A 16,788-nucleotide genomic window follows, 5' to 3' on the forward strand; every position below is an offset into this window, starting at 1 on the left:
AGATCCCCTTGTACATTCTCTTTCTGAATTCTTACCATTTGCTTACCGTTTTTCACATTTGTGTGTTACTCAATTATTATGTAACTTTTTGTTTGTTATTTCCCAAGTAGATCACCAGCTTCATGACAACACCGACTCTTGTTATATTACCTTTTGCAGTGTTAATATGTAGTAGGTCATTAATTTCTCAAACAGTAAAAGGTTACGTCATTTGCATTTCTATTTTCTTGGCATATGCATAGGTGGTAGGTGGTTTTTTTTAACACATTGACTGCCACACTAGAAAAAAAAATTTTTCCTTGGGGCCACAGTGTTTTATTGTGAAAATAGAATAAAAACTTTAAAAACAAAATAATCCTTCCTAATTTAATGAAAAATTTGTGATTCTTTATTGTTTTCTGTGCATGAGTTATACACAAGTAATTTGTTAATATTAATTATAACAATAAGAACATCAACCAGTACGATTTCAAGAACCAACTGCAAGGTTTTGCCCAGGGGGCCACCCATCACGTGACAGGTATGCTACAGCATGGCAGTGTGACTTGCCTGTGCACAACATGGCTCCAAAGGTAAAGAGATGTGTGAGTTATATATGCTTCATGAGGCCCCAGGCTCAAAACTAGTGTGAGTTAAATACAACTCACATGGCAGTTAATGTGTTGAACATAATTTTATAATTGGTGCAATACTGAGTACCGAATGGGAAAGGATTTCCAGATCTTTCATGAACTATTGTAAGAGGCCCATAAACAATGAGTGATAGCATTTTCTGTATCTGCTACCTAGTGGTTTTTGAAACCTTTTTGGAGAGTCCAAAGAAATGGACAAATCTGTCATTACTTAGTAGTTACTTTGGTTTACTGCTAGATATATAAGGAACACTTTAAACGTGTTTGTCCTTATTACTATATTTAATGTTTCCTAACTGAAAAGCTCTGGATCATGAGGAAATATAAAGGTGGAGGTGGGAAGGTGATGAAGAGGTAATTCAGATGTGTGTTTTCTTTTAAGAGATTTCCATTCTCAGTATAGTTGACACTTGTAATTTCAGTTAAAGATTGGTACCTGGCCAGAAATGCCTGTGAAATAGCTGTGGTTTAAGCTTCAGCTATAAAAGACAGGGACAGGTGGGTAATTTTAACAAAAGTGTTCTCTTTATTCATACTTTTTGTTATTTATAACTGAGATATATATAGTTTATCATTTCTAAACCTTTAGCCTGTGGTGGGCAACAGTGACCTGAAGCATAGAATTCGTTGGCCTAAATTGCATAATATTTGGTATAACAGAATAATTTTCAGTACTATAATATTACATAATATGTCTGATGCCACTATTGAGGAGATTAAAAGAATATATAGAGTAGTTGGGGGGGGGGCTTATGCATGCACAGGACAGGGAAGGCTTCAGTTAAATCCATAGAATTTTTGACTACAAACATTACTGTATTATATGGAAGTGTGAGCTTGTAGTTTACATTTAAGTTCATTTGTAAATATGGAGTATATAAAAGAGTGAGCTGAGGAGACAGTAAGAATTGTATTCATGTAGAAATGAACTAGTTTTAAAACAAGAAAAATCTTTTAATAAAACCTGCATTGTAAAGTGGAAATTGGAATACAGTACAAATTGTTGGGGAAATGGAGGAAGCCAGTGGAAGATTTAGTGCAAGAGTAGATATTAGAACTCTTAGTTTGTGACCTGGACTTGTTTTGGCTTTCAAAGGTCACGCTGACTCTTAGATTAGAAATGCAGTGTCTTTCAAAGCATAAATATAATTGAAAGTAATAATTTTAAAATTTGTTTTCTCAGGTTTCCAATTTTTTTTTCCAGGTGTAAAAGCATGAGTATTCTGTTTTCAGGAGAATAAGGAAAAAAAATTATATTTCTTTTTCTAGCAGTTTGGCTACTTTTGTTGTCATTCTTACTCCATAAATGGAGAGGCATCTGCACCCATACATTGTATCATGCCTAGCAATTTTTTTCATTTGAATGTTAATTGTTCCTTAGCAAATAATTGCAGTCCAGAATGACTTTTATTGAGCTTGATTGAATTAAGGGTATGTATGAAAATGAGTTAGTTAAAGCTTAATATATTATCCAGAGAATTGATGAAAACATCAGAAAAGCAGTCATTCATGGGGATTAAATATTCTTTCATGTAAGTGGGCAGCATGGTTACCTTGGAGTCCCTTCTGTACTGACCATGTACTAGTGACATCAGGTTGCAAAACACAATATTTTGGCATAGAAAGGGATTGTTTACATGATGTGCCTTTGAATGAATGTTATGCTGGACATTAATATTAATACTAATTGGGAGTCTGCCTGATTGTCAGAAATGGCACCTCATCTTTTTTAGTGTAATGTAAGCATTTCAAAACACAGCTCCTCAAGGGGCAATGTGTGAGTTGTGCCAGAAAGCCAGTTGCTGTGGGATGTTTGAATGGTTGCTTAGGCCACATCTTTAAGATAGGTTTTTCAGATGCCAAGTCAGATGCCCTATTTGTGGTTAGAAGCAAATAATAAGTACTTAATAGATGGCTGTTCCCCCTGCCATGATGAAGTTTTTCAGAGGGAAGTCTGAGCTGTGCCAGATCAGTGCTGGCTAGGACTGTGGGAGGCAGTGTCCTGGGTGGGAAGCCCAGTGCTTGACAAAGGAAAAAAGAAGTGCTTAATGAGACAGTGGGAACTAATCATGGGGAGTCAGGAATCCAAGGCTAGGGGGTCTGTGTGTGCGTGAGGGTTAAGACGAAGCCATAGTGGGACCCAGAGAACACAGACAGGCCCTGGGTGGCTCAGATGAAAATCTGCCCCCAGCTGTGGTCTAAGGGAGCATTAAAGTCTTCCCTCAGCAGAGTTGTAATCACACTTTGGACATTTGGACACACATTTGGAAAGGCCCACCTGCCTTTCTGACACCTCACGTAGCCACCTATTTCCATTAAGTCAAAACACTTTCTGAAATACTTGTGATTTAAATGGAGAACAGTTTATGTTGGAACTGCTTTTCTGAACCTACTCATGTGGCCATTTGTAATAACCAGATAAAATCTGGTCTCTAAGTTTGACTTTCAACTCAGATCCATCTCAGGCAAGACCTTCGGCCTAGAAATTGACCTCTGCTCTGTCGCTGATTCCCTGGCTTCTTAAGTCTACTATGATTTCTTTGTCATCTTAAGAGAGTTTTAAAACCCATATTGGCCACAGCATAGCCAGTGTCCTTTCTCACCATTCCCCCGTTTTATCCATAGATAGTTGCATCACAGGTAATAAGTTATTGAACAGTAATCAAAATGAAGTGTAATTATGGTCCATTTTGGGGTATATATCCAATTATAGAAACAAATTTCTAAGGTTACTTGAAGATTAGTAAGAGTTTATCTTTGAGCTCCTGGAGGAACTTCTGTATATGGGATATAATAGAATATTTTATTTCTCAGATACTCACTTCTTAAGGATAAACAAAAAATCTTTAAACCAAATTAAAATTAAATGCATACTATCAAAATTAACCTTAGATCTTCCTCTCCCAATTTTGGCAGTACAAATTATATTTATATTAATTTATTTACTTGGTGTTTTTATTTATAGTTATTTACATCATAATTTTTACTCATTTATTTTATAATTATTTTAATGATTCTGTATACTTTTACGGATTTATATGAGGAAAAACTATGTAAATATGAGATTTTTCTTAAAAGAGTATTTTTAATATTAATTGCCTATTTTATGATAATTAAGAACAGACTTTTATACTATTTATTTTACATCAGTATTTGGAATTGCATGCTTCCTTCATAAAATGTAATGAAAGCATAGGCATTTAATTTAAAAATATTTATATGTGTCCTTTGTAGTTTGCTTCAAAGATCTGTATTTACTCTTTCATCCATATCCTTATTTTCAAAAATACGGATGAATGAGTAGTATCTTGTGTGAAGCCACATGAGACCATTTAATATTTTATTCATTCTTTCCAGCTTTTGTTTTGGTTAATAGCACTGGGTGACAACTGAATCATCTAAATCTAGATAGGATTACTCAGATGAATCATTACATATTTTTGATATTTAATGTGAAGAGCCAGTTCTTCCATATCAGTGGCTGATTAGGAAAAAAAACTTCAGCCAAGCCATAAAATTACTGAAAGCATTGTTAGAGCCATAAGCCAATAAATGATATCCAATTTCTACAGTGTATAGCTTACAGATTATAAAGAAATATATTGTTATAATCTGTTGGGGGCAGGAAATTGTCTCTTTTAGTTGAGTGTGCACTTAGTTTTATCACTGAAGCAACCTAGAAACTAAATGTGTCTCACAAAGAAAATGAAATAACTTTTTAATTCTTAAAAATGATGTGATTTAATCAGAATATATCTATATTTGCAGTGTTATTAATGTGAAATGTTCTGTTAATTTGTGCGTACACCCTTTTGCTGCTTTTGACCTATTCTTATATTTACTTCACCCTTGTTGTTAGAAAATAATTTTTTTGTTGCCCCCTCACCCTAAGCTGCTTTTTTGTTTGTTCATTTTTATTATCTTGCTTCATTCATTATCTTCTAAACATTTAAAAGATAAATCATAAGATATTAATATCTGAATCATAGTTTATCTAGTTAAATCAGACCATTTAAAATAACTTGAGTTTAGTCAGGATATCAGTTTAACCCCATGTTTTCACATGGGATTTGCTTGTAATTCCTCACTTGATTTTAGCCAAAAGGCCAAGAAGTCATTTCCTGTAGTTAATGCTTACTCTATGATCCTTAGTCTCAGAATTCCTGTTGAATAATTTTAGTGGCTAACTTTTTGTTAAAGAAAAGTTGACAGTACATGGCCACTTTCTCTAAATAGTATTAGCATAGGGATGTTTGCCAGATTTTGATTGTTTGGCTGTTAATTCATTTTATTTAGGGGTTATTTTGCTAAAGGAGAATGAGTGTCAGTTTGAAAGGCCTACTTGACTCACCATTTTAACTGCTCTTCTATGGGTCTTTTACAGAATCCTGCTGCATCACAGAAGCTGGAAGTTCTGATGTTCCATTGAACTCACAATGGAAAGTCTTGACTTGATTGGTAAGAGCTGCACTGAAGGTGCATCTTACTTACTTACCTTGGAAGCAGTGAGGCAGTCAAGAACTATGTGGTATCCAAGCTGGTCTCAACTTTTTCCCATCTAATGGATTCACCTTCCATATTGATCAAGGAAGTGTGACCATAATATATTTTTTCTTGTCAATTTTATAATTTTTTAAAGTGACATTTTAATCTCCATTATCAAGTAAGTTAAATTTTCTTTTAAAATCATGAATTTTAAAAAATTAACTGTTTCAATATCTCTGATTTGTTTCTCCACAGTAGTATGCCATTGGTAAACGTCTATTGAAGTCCTAGATATTTAGAAGTTGCATACCTAAATAAATATTAAATTGCTCTATTCCCCCCAAAACTATTTTTTATATTTCTCTTGGCTTTAGTTGAAAACAAATCAGTATCAAAGCATTATGAAATCTTTCTTACCTATTAAAAATAATAGAGATGTGTGTAACTGCACTATGAAATCACTTTAAATATAAAAACCACACAATGAAGAAAAAGTTGAGATTTTAAAATATATGTATGTGACAAATTAACATCAAACTCTGAAACTCACAGATACTGTGGCTCTTCTTTTGTGTGGAAGTTATTTTCAAAGCTGTTCTTTCAGAAATTTAAAAAAAAATGTTTAAAATATGGCAATAACATTTTAAAATTAGTGTTAATAATGGTTACTTAAATGTGTAGAGTTTTCCCAATCTGAGAATAAAATGTGTGATTGCTTTACAGACATCTGAATACTTTGTGGTAAATTGATGATTTTTAAGACTGAGAAACTTGGTGTGAATTAAAATTGAGCAAATATAGTACATATTGTTTAGTTGCAATTTTCAGGAAAGGAGTTTGTTCTTTAATTTTACTTTCAATTAAAAATTGAAATTTCTTTAGAAAGAAAAATTTTACTTTTCAGATTAAAAATGAATCTGAAATCTTTCCTGTTTTAAAGTATGTTTGTTAGCTTATTAAAACTGTATAGAATATCTACATCTACATTCTTCTTTTAGTTAATATATGACTGAATGTGGCTTTTATGATATGAGCATAAATATAAGGCCTCTAAACCATTCTCCTGAATGTCATTGTCTAGGATTGTACACATAGTAAAATGTATGCAATTTACTTGACTGTGTATTTACTATAGGATATTTAAATATCAACTAAGTCTTAATGCCAATGAGAAGATTGAAATTTAGTTATCGTTTTTTCTCTTTGCTATGCTGCTCTTTAAGGCATATTTGTTACAAATACAAATTCTGGATTTAAGAATGCCACTCAGAGAACAGTAAATTATGGTTTTATTGAGTCAGCAGAATAGACTATGGAATATTCAAAAATCGATACTAAATTTCAAATATGTTCTCAATTGCTAATTGAAAGTTAATTATTATGAGGTTTAAAGATAATTAAATTTGTGGCAGTATTCTCAATTTGCTAAATATGAATACATATAGAGAAAGTAAAGTGGGATACCTTATCTGACCTGTTGAAAAAAACTAAGTCTTCAACCAGCATTAGTATGGGAGTCTTCACAATGTAGCCATCTGATCTGTGATTTCTGAATGCTAATCAGATTATTGCAAGAATATGTATATATATATATTTTAATATTTGCTTTTTTATTTTTATTTTTTTTTATTTCTCCATATTATGGGGGTACAAATGTTTAGGTTATGTGTGTTGCCCTTGCCCCCCACAGTCAGAGTTTCAAGTGTGTCCATCCCCCAGATGGTGGGCATCGCATTCATTATGTATGTATATACCCATCTCCTCACCTCTCCCATCTGCCCAACGCCCGATAAATGTTATTCCTGTATGTGCACCTAAGTGTTGATCAGTGATACCAGTTTGCTGGTGAGTACATGTGGTGCTTATTTTTCCATTCTTGGGATACTTCACTTAGTAGAATGGGTTCCAGCTCTATCCAGGAAAATACAACAGGTGCTATATCACCATTGTTTCTTATAGTTGAATAGTACTCCATGGTATACATATACCACATTTTATTAATCCACTCATGTATTGATGGACACTTGGGTTGTTTCCACATCTTTGGAATTGTGAATTATGCTGCTATAAACATTCGAGTGCAGATGTCTTTTTTATAAAATGTCTTTTGTTCTTTTGGGTGGATGCCCAGTAATGGGATTGCTGGATCAAATGGTAGATCTACTTGTATCCCTTTAAGGTATCTCCATATTGCTTTCCACAGAGGTTGCACTAGTTTGCAGTCCCACCAATAGTGTATGAGTGTTCCTATCTCTCTGCATCCATGCCAACATTTATTGTTTTGGGACTTTTTGATAAGGGCCATTCTCACTGGAGATAAGAGATATCTCATTGTGGTTTTGATTTGCATTTCCCTGATGATTAGAGGAAAATATATTTCTATATAAGCAGAAATGGACAGAAATGACTATAAGCAGAAATGGACAGAAATTAAAATTGCTGATAAAATTTAAGATGAAAGCTTAATTGAAGATGGCTAAGACTACCTAATTCTGGCTTACATATATGCTTGTCTTAAATATAGTGTTAACTAAGAGAATAGATGCCCTACAAAACCAGGAGTAATTTAGGAAACAAATCCTGGAAGACGTTACTTGGCAAAAGGATGCCAGGGTTCAATAAATCTGGGAAATGTATTGTTATCAGTCAGCTTAGGCAAAGTTACATTTCAGTATCAAGAGAGTCCCCAAATGTTAGTGGTTTATGGCAATTAAAGTGTTTTTTTTTTTTTTTTTTTTTTTTTTTTGAGACAGAGTCTCGCTTTGTTACCTAGGCTAGAGTGAGTGCCATGGCGTCAGCCTAGCTCACAGCAACCTCAAACTCCTGGGCTCAAGCGATCCTACTGCCTCAGCCTCCCAAGTAGCTGGGACTACAGGCATTCGCCACCATGCCCGGCTAATTTTTTTTATATATATTAGTTGGCCAATTAGTTTCTTTCTATTTATAGTAGAGACAGGGTCTCGCTCTTGCTCAGGCTGGTTTCGAACTCCCGACCTCGAGCAATCCACCCGCCTCAGCCTCCCAGAGAGCTAGGATTACAGGCGTGAGCCACCGCGCCCGGCTGCAATTAAAGTTTATATCTCATTTATGTTCATGCCCCTGATGAATCTGCTGCTACTCTGTTCCATGTCCTCTTCATTTCTGTACCAAAGCTGAAGGAGCAGCCTTTGTGGGATGTACAAGTCTTATTGCAGAAGGAGAAAAGAGTGATGGAACCATGGCTGTTAACATGGCTACTTGGAAGTGGCACATGTCACTACCTGTCATATTTCATTGGCCAAAGCATGTCAGACAGTGAAGCCTATGTCATGGTGGGGGAGGGTGTGGCCTTGTAAGAGGAGCAGGGTAGGGAAAGTTTGGTAGGGAGGGACAGTGCGTATTTTAACTATAATATCTGCAAAATACTATCTGCAGCTTTTTCAGAGAGACAGATAATATATATCTGTTTTTTATATATATAATATATATTATCTGTTATTATATATAATATATATAACATATATATTATCTGTCTCTCCAAAATATTATATATATTATATATAATAACATATAATATATTAAAGATTCCAGAAAGTTCTGCAGTGAATGAATCTGTTTAACATGTAAAATGATTTGACCATGGATCCTTTTGTTGTTATCATAAGGAACACTGTATGTGACAAGTTTTAAGGAATAAGGAATTGATAAAATTCAAGAGTTTCTTGATGTTTTGAACCTGAGAACTTTTTCTAACATTTACGAAAAGTATCTAATATAGATTATAGATTTATATTATTGTTTTAGAAGTAGAAGTAGTTTCTAAACGAATGAAAATTACTATAGACTGGACCCTCTGCAATTTGCATATGGAGTAACAAATATGATACAATAATTTCTTACCTATGTACAATAGGTTACAGAACTTTGACAGATATTATCTAATTTAATATAAGAAAAGGATAAGGAAATGGGTTTATTGCTTATTCCAGTAGTAATATGACAGTTTTACCAGATATAATGATAGCCAAATGCCTTTGTCTACTTAAATTTAATTTCAAGAATCATTCTGGAGATAATGAATGCAGACACTGTAGGAAGCTTAACAAGTGTATTCCAGGAGTTTTCTGAGATACTCCACCTGAGGTCATATTCACCATACTGTAACTTTTGCATTATTATCTCCTAAGTCTTCTAGAAAATTACTAGCACCTGGAACTCCTTAGCCAATATTAATTTGATTAATCTCACAGGTATTAAAAAATATTGCTACCAGATCTGAGTGGATTAAGATTATATAGAGATCTGGAAGTATATAAACAATGCTTTGATAGTTTATAGTTCCTTAAGACTGGGGGAAAGGAACGTGCTTAGACTAGACGTCTCTGGTTGTTGTTTGTTTTTTTTTTTTTAATATATAATGTAAGGTTAGAAGGCAAGGCAGTATGGCAAAGCAAGGGTTTTGGATTCAGAGAAATCCTAATTTGAGCAGTTGTTTTTTTGTTAGTTTTTCTTTTTCTTTCTTTTTTTTTTTTTTTTTTTTTGGAAACAGGGTCTCACTCTGTGGCCTGAGCTAGAGTGCAGTAGCTTCAACATAGCTCACTACAACCTCAAACTCCTGGGCTTAAGAGATCCTCTTACCTCAGCCTCCCAAATAGCACACCTAGCTAAGATTTTGTTGTTTTTTGAAATTTTTTGTAGAGATTGGGTCTCACTATTGCCCAGGCTAGTCTCGAACTTCTGGGCTCAACTGACCCCCTGGCCTCAGCCTCTGAAACTGCTAGGATTGCAGGCATAAGGCACCACACCTAGCTGACACTTTTTAAATGAAAGAATTTGGGTGATTATTTGACCTCTCTGAAACTTTGTTTTATCATTTTAGTATGAGGATAATGATCTCTACCTTTTAGGAGTGTAAGAATTTAATAAAGTAATTATGTCAAGTGCTTGATATAGTGTCTGGCACATAGCACTCAAGAAATGGTAGTTAAAAAAAAAAGAAAAATGTGATAAGATTCTTGAACTTTTAAAATACCTATAAAATACCTCTGATTGACATCTGACAGTGTATATGCATCTAAAATGTGTTTATATATTCATATGTAAACACACATGTACACACCACCCGTGGGGTTTAAAAAAATTATCCTGAATGCATAAGAACTTATGCTTTCTTCTGTAGTTCTATGGGAAATTGAAAGTGTCTTTATCATTTACCATTGAGAGAAGGTGAATTCTATAGAAATGTTAGCTACTCCATGATCCAATAATTCACTTCTTGCCACTGAGAATTTAGAAGTCCCAAGGACAAAGTGATGACTAAAAGTGGAAATACTGTATGGCCTTCATTCTGAATAGTAATGAGGTCAGTCAGCATCAGGTTGCAAGAAAATCAAATCTTAAATAATCTTGAGGGAAGGTGCAAGAACATGGGATGATATCACTGAAATTTTCTTCACCATGCGGAGCAAATGCTATTTGGTTTCAGAAGCAGTCGGCATTCCTGTTCAAGCTCTTCATGTTACTGTTCTCCAATGAAGGTTTAATCAATTTAGATTCTTTAGAGAGTTTCTCTATTGGCATTGTCCCCTGGTACTCTCAGAATCAAGTACGACATAGTAATATCTTTTATAATTCAAAGTCTAATGCTGTTTTCTAAAATGACTTTCATTTGTTTAACTTAAAATAGCACAGGTATATAAAAATTATTTTGGGGAGGTGAATTATCAAATTGTTCCAAGCTCTTCTCTTTTAAATGGCTTTTACTTACTCATTCAGATGGATTATTGGTAGAGTAAAACTACCTCAAAAATCTTTAGGGGTTGTTTTAGTCTTTTTGGGCTGCCATAACAAAATACCACAAACTGGATGGCTTAAGCTAAACATTTATTTTAAGTTTACAGTTTTGGAGGCTAGAAGTCCATGATTAAGATGCTGGCAAATTTGGTTTCTGGTGAGGGCTCTCTTCCTGGCTTGTACATAGCTGTCTTTTTGCTGTGTCCTCACATGGCTTTTCCTCTGTGTATGCAGAGAGCAAACGAGCTCTGGTGCTCTTCCTCTTCTCATAAGTACTCCAGTTCTGTGGGATTTGGGCCCCACCCGTGTGATTTCTCTTAACCTTTATTACCTCTTCACAGGCCCTATCTTGTTACAGTAGGGGTTGGGGCTTCAACATATGAATTTTGGGGGAACACTATTCTGTTAATAATGGAGATAGTTTTTCTATATCAATTGATGAAGTGAAAGTGTTAAAAAATACTATGTTATGTGACCTATAATCAAGAAATCTGGTTTTATTATTGTCTTCTAAGATTCTAAAAATATCTTTCATACCTTTGAGGTGGGAGACATTTGAAATTACTTAATTCATATTTCTACTTTGAAGTCACTGCATGAAAATAAGATTCTTATAAGTAAAGGCATCAAGTCTAAGAACTTCAAAATCAGAGTGATTTATATAATGGGGGAATTACATCATTGTAAAAATTGACTTCCATATGCATTCGTTGTTATCTAGGAATAGAATGTATTTGAAAATTCTATTGAGGAACAAGACAATTACTCTTTTGGGTTATATCTGTTTCTGTTTACTGTATCAAGCCAATTCACATTTTTTTAAGGCAATATTCTTTTACTTTGTGAGTCAGTTGAGAATTCAAACAGGGAAATGACACATTTCAGATTTTGGTAAACAGAAAAAAAAAGATTATGTATTTGAAATAATGCCAGCAGAAGTTAAAGAGTCCTAAAATCTGATATAGCTATCTATTGTCCTGCCTTTTTACTTACCTTCTGCCCCCTCCCCACTTACCCCCCTGGTTTTTCCTTTCTTTCTTCTGGTATCAGCTCTTAAGTTAGTTATGGTGGTTTGAATTTCTCAGGTGATAGTATAAATGCAGTGCATTGAGTTTAGAATGTCTGTGTAGTACTTGCTTCTACTATACAGTAAGCAGTATACTTTTTCTATTAAGTTAGTTGAAGGGTTCTTGGGATTAATGATGACTAAATAGTGCATTTATTGGTTGGATATTGATGTAGGCTCAAATTTACTGTCTTTGTTTTATCTTTGGACAACTATGTATATGTATGTATTCTCTGTTATTGGAATAATTTTCATTTTCTGGCAATTTGGTATCTGTCTAAAACTAAAAATATTATTAAAAGGAAACAAACCTTTAAGATTTAAATGCTTTTGTGCAAAAATAATTTTAAATATAGTTATAAAATTTATCCGTTCACCTCTGTGTGTTTATAGACTAAGCGATAAGCTATTGAGCAGTTATCTAATTTTGTGGATGTTGGTTTAGTTGGTTGAAAGGTATTTTAACTCTTTTGTTCACTTTTGATTATAGTCTTCCCCAAAAGCTATTTATAAAATGACTCAAACTCAAAAACTTTGTATATGATGAATTTTAGCAGTGTATTTCTTCTCAGGTGTAGGATCAATCTACTAATTGTGCAATTCACTAGTTAAGGACAGAAAAAATACATTCAGGTATGACTTCATGCATTTAATGCTACTCTGAAAGGTATTAAGTATTTTTATATTGAAGTCTGTATATATTTCCTCTGGTCTCTGTTATAGAGAAGTGTGTTTCCTGAGGAAAATAAATGAACATAATAGGGATAGAATTGCTCATAACATTTTTCTCTCAGAATTTTCATGCATTTTAGTGTAAAATATGTAATGTGCTGCATTTACTGTATATACTGTGTATACACACGCATAAATGTATATATGCATATATACATGTTGTTCTTCCAGAAAACCTCCTTAGGATGCGAAGGGACTTAAGTTTACACTAGAAAGTCTTATTTTATGCATGGCTGTATTCCCAAAACCTAGTTGCTTGATAAACATATGATGAATTAGCATTATAGGCATTTACATTTCATTAATTCTGCTGAGCTTGGTGTTAATAAACATCCTTTGGTCTATTTGGAGATAATTATTTTTCCTAGACTGAGTTCAGGGAGAGAGATGTTCTTGTGCCTTTAAGTTTGCAGTTAGTCCTATAATCAGTAAATGTTAACTGGCCTGAGAACTTCAACGAGCAGCAAAAAATTTCTGGGTACTTGTTACCTCATTTTTCGTGTACATTGAATCAGGAAGTGTTAGTCTGGTTAGTCTTCTAACAAGTGCTTCTATTAACACTTCACTAGTGGTGACCCTGTGAGTGGAGCACATGTGAATGAAGGTTGTGAGATTTAAGGTAGGTAAATTGGTTCTGCTGGGCTTTAAGAGATGAAATATGGTACCTGGCTTCAGTCGACATGTACCAGAAGGTTGGCTAAAGTCTACCTTTAGGTGTTTTATTCTGGGGAATATTTTAAGGATATTTCTGTATTCAAATGGATCTATGAATATGATAGGTAAGAATGTTGTGTTTTGGTTTTGTATTGATTTTTATAACCTGCTTAGTTTAATTTGCAATTGTTCTGCCTCTGTTATGGCTATATTACTATTCTTAAAAAACAGATGAACTACATAATTGTTTCAGTGTTCCTTAACATTTACTATAAGCTCATTTATTACCAAAAGTCTCCTCAAGGCAGAAGCATTCCACTTTAAGTATTGTTTTAAGGAGTGTACAGATTTCTTGAGAGAACCAGCGAGATGTGGAGGAACTGGCTTAGCTTCTAAACAGGTGGGAGCACTGTCCTGAATTGTGCCACACTAACTACATTGAAGAATTGCCAAATAATAGAAACAGTAAAACCTGCAAAATGTGAGGTATATCCATGTGCAGAGTAGAATATACCCTTCTATCTATTGAGGCCCTGCACATATGGGTTGCACATATTCATGAATGTCCATGCCCTCAGTATAGGTTTTGAACACCGCTATGTTTTCAGCATTGTGAGAGCTACCAAATCATCAAATAGGTGTATTACAAAAGAGTCAATAGAGAAAAGTTTTAGATCAGCAGCTTCTGTCAATCCCCTTAAATACCAAACCTCTTTTTATAGCAATCATTTTGTTGGGCCGTTTGAAGGATAGAAGCATACGGATCATCTTTCAATTCATTTAGTGGAGTGAACATTTAAATCAATGTGATAAAGTTTTCCAGTTTGAAAGTTTAGTTGTTCCTGTTAAAATGATGGGTGTTGCCTTGATTATTCACTTAGAGTTTCACTTTGTAGAGAACATAAATCTTTCTAATAAGGCTATTATAATGTATCTTATTGATAGCAAAGGTGTCCCAGTTGTGTCTCTTTTTATGAGTATTTCCTTAATCAGCGAAATCATAAAATTTTTAACCAATTATTTCCATTGTGATAAAATATTTTATACATAGAAGTTTATAACGTGCTCCTGAAAAAACATTTTAGAACTTTTACTTCCAAAAGCTTATAAATACCCTTATTCTTACCTCTAGATTATCAAGCCCATAATATTTGCTATTGCTTCCTGGAGATGAATATAGATAGATGGAAACTTAAGGGTTTCCTGGTAGGAGATGGATTTAAATGTATCACTTTTTTTTTTTTTTTTAAAGCTGTAGGGCCTTCTTTTAGAAGCATGAGCTGTGGGAAAGTTACTTAGCTTTAGTCAATGGACCCAAGACTAAACCAAACTCAGCTGCTTACTGATATTGGGCTGTGGGAAAGTTACTTAGCTTTTTTGGTGAAATGGGGCAAATACAGACCATGTTAAGAGTTGTTAAGAGGATTAAAAGTGCTGGAGGGTATAATGCCAACCCAGCACATGGCGAGAACTGTTAAGAGAATGTGTTTGTTCTTAAAATGAGCTATGACTTTTTTGCTTCTTAACTGTTCCTTGAAATTTAATGTCAGGCCTGCTATTGTCTCCACAACAAGGGAAATATTCAGCCTCAAATTACACATCTTTATTATGTTGAGAAAGTCTTTATTAAATATAAGATAGACATACTTTAAATCGTTAAGAAAAAATCAATAACATTTACTCTTAATACTGTTAGCTATCTTAAAATATTTTCTATGCGGTCCTAAGGATAGAAGTTTGATTTTATTTTAATTGTACTTCCATTAATTTTGTAATTTTATTAAAGCCCAAACATAAGAAAATATTAGATAAGACAGCTGTCATTCAGTGGATTATAGTTTAGGAATATTATTGCTGCATACTATTGGTATTAACAAGATTACCACCCCAAACATGTAAATTTTTAAGCATAACAGTAAATTTTTATAGTTTAGATAATTTTCTTCAAAGACTGTAATTATTTTAACAAAACAAGGAGATATAGTTTGAATTCTTAATGAGAATTCATTAAGTATGGGAATTTAAAGTATTAGCTTTTTAAAAAATTATTATACCCTGATAACTATTAAAAAAATATAAAAATTGAGTCAGTTAATTCAATCATGACTGTACTCTGCTAGTTAATTCACAAATTAGAAAAGATATGCAAAATTTTCCTTAATTTTAAGTCAGTGGTTTAGCATTTCAGGATTAATTGGTCCAAGAAAAGAAACCATTTTTCTCCATCTGTAGAAAATGCTACCTCTTTGAAAGTACTTACTTTCTAATATTTTTTCATGCACATTAGCATAAAAACCAATATAACATGTTTTCTGTCCCTCATATCAGTAACTATTTTGTTTATTAATTTTGAATATCTCTCAACAATATATTTAAACTTGGCTTGAAGATAATTTACTACCATCTATGGTTCCTTCTAAAAGCTGCTCTATTAATATATATATGCTAGGTACTTGTGGTCCTTTTCTAGCAATTTCGCCTTTTCTTAGTTGAGTATGTAAACATCTAAACCATAAACACCATAAATTTTAGACTTTAATTATATATTAATACTTTAAAAATTATTACTGTATGTTAAGAAATCTAAGCCTTTCCAGCCCACTGTGAGAGTATTTATGTTCTGGATCATCATTATCCCACTCTAATCTTTCTCCAGTTCTCTTCTGTTTGTTTTTAGAAACTGAACTGTCTGTGGTAATCTCACTTGAAAAATGTTTTGCTGAAAGATAAAGTAATATATTTTCTGTCCCTCTGTATTTCTAATAAATATTTACTAGAATTACTATGTGCAAGGCAATGTGTTAGACATTGTCACAATCATATGTGATAATATATGGTAAACTCTAATTAGGCACAAATAAACCTCATTAAGAGTTCTGAGGAAGATCCTAAATCTCACTAGGGATATGAGGGAAGACTACACAGAGGAGGAAATACAGAAGTCTGGAAAGGTGAATAGATTCCTTTTGCCAGTTGGATGAAATATATGTAAAGTTAAAATGGGCAACTTTAGTGAAAAGGCAGATATATGTAAGAGGGTCTCGAATGTCAGGGTAAGTTTACTCCCTCACCCCCAAAAGGCAGATGAACTGCTGATAATTTTATATCATAATAATGGTATAAATGGGATGGTTTGGAAGGAAAAAGAGGTAGGCATTAGAAAGTTTGGTTTAGGGAGCTTTGTTATTATCCTAGGCAAGAAGAAATTCATTCTTCTGGTAGGATGTTGACAGTTGTGAATGTGACTATTATGAGAGACATTATGAATATTATACCCTGGATGTATCTTGAAATATTCTATATGAAGGTATTCAGCTCATAAAATCAAATAAGTCTTTCCAGTTTTTGTAGGACAAAAAGTAATGCATACTCAGTTTTAAGGATTTCTTCAATGAAGATTTTCTGAAATAATCTGCTGTTTAGCCTATGTCTGTGTGTGTGTATGTT

At 33.6% G+C, this 16,788-nt stretch overlaps 1 protein-coding gene across 9 annotated transcripts in view; it reads left to right on the forward strand.

Annotated features, from left to right (window-relative positions):
- The window catches only part of BBX (BBX high mobility group box domain containing), a 266,154-nt gene that overhangs the window by 103,646 nt on the left and 145,720 nt on the right, over window positions 1-16,788 (forward strand). For 8 of the 9 annotated variants that reach the window (XM_012777181.2, XM_012777194.2, XM_012777182.3 and 5 more), the window contains exon 3: window positions 5,017-5,090. The gene's annotated coding sequence lies outside the window, so the exon portion shown is untranslated. The other variant, XM_076001269.1, reaches the window with a different exon arrangement.

The sequence above is a fragment of the Microcebus murinus genome, chromosome 1 (assembly GCF_040939455.1).
Source record: "Microcebus murinus isolate Inina chromosome 1, M.murinus_Inina_mat1.0, whole genome shotgun sequence".
NCBI classification, from domain to species: domain Eukaryota; kingdom Metazoa; phylum Chordata; class Mammalia; order Primates; family Cheirogaleidae; genus Microcebus; species Microcebus murinus.